The sequence below is a fragment of the Mesocricetus auratus genome, unplaced genomic scaffold (genome assembly GCF_017639785.1).
Source record: "Mesocricetus auratus isolate SY011 unplaced genomic scaffold, BCM_Maur_2.0 Super-Scaffold_4256, whole genome shotgun sequence".
In the NCBI taxonomy this organism is placed as follows: Eukaryota; Metazoa; Chordata; class Mammalia; order Rodentia; family Cricetidae; genus Mesocricetus; species Mesocricetus auratus.
Genome location: NW_024429182.1, coordinates 71,058,628 through 71,059,759, shown reverse-complemented (window position 1 = coordinate 71,059,759; position 1,132 = coordinate 71,058,628).

Here is a 1,132-nt window from a genome sequence, read left to right as displayed (position 1 = left end):
TTCGTTGACTCCTGTCTCTTTTTCCCATCGCTCCTGGATGGGGGCTCATTTGATCACTTTTTCCTCACTAAGCAATTTTTAAAAAATGATTTTAAAGGTTTAATTTAGTGCAATAGATCTTGGTAGCTTTAAGGAAACACTGGATAATGTTGGAGTAGGGTGTAGTTGTGTGTTCAGCCAGCCAGGGGCCACAGAGAAAGCCCTGAGTGAGGAAGGTAGCAGAAGAAAGAAAAGCAAATAGGAGTCTTCTGTAAACCACTGTTTCCAGACTTGTTTGTGCAGCAGAGCCTCTGCCTCATCTTTCCTCTGGTATTTCCATCTCTCTTAGCTCCATCTTGACAATATTTTAGGATCTTCAGTTACGAGGCAGCCCTGAGGACCTCAGAGGTGCAGCGTAGTCATTTACAGTTGGATAGGATGTTGGGAACCATTTGGCACATCCTTTATATATCAGGTGGGATATCCTTACCTTTGGCTCTACCATCACACAGTGTAGGTTCCAGGCCCCAGAAATAGAGACAGAAGCAGTCAGCTTTCCAACTGCATTAGCTGTTTCATGGACTAGGGACTTTTTTTTTTTTAGCTCCAGGCTTTTTACTTTAGGAAGTTTGGGTGCATACAGAGCCAGGCTAGGGAAAAAATTTCAAGAACATAGTTCAGTCTTCCATGAAAGCCTGACCACACAAAGGATGGAGGCAGCAGCAGGGTGAGAGGAAGAGTGTTTTCATGTCGTTCTTCATGGTTCCTTTCCAGTGGGAAAATTTGGGAGGAGTAAGGTGCATCTGTGAAGCTCAGTTTGAGAGTGGAGGGAGGGAGGGAGGAAGGGGAGGGAGGGAGGGAGACATGGAGGACACACGAGGGTGGGGTTACATCTGGTTCAGAGTAACAGTGAACCAGCACAGTGTGCCAGCAACTTGGAGGGCACCCCCAACTTACTGGGAGTGGCAGCTTTCCAGGGAAGCAGGATACATGCCCTTCTGAGGACAGCTAGTTCTGATGGTGGCTGGAGACTTTTCCATGGACCCCCTTGGAAAATCTCAGGCTGTTAATGGGAGTCTGGTGCCTTTGCAGAGGACAAAACACCGCTTGACTCCTGGGTTGGGACTTGGAGTAGAGTATAGGTGGGTGCAGG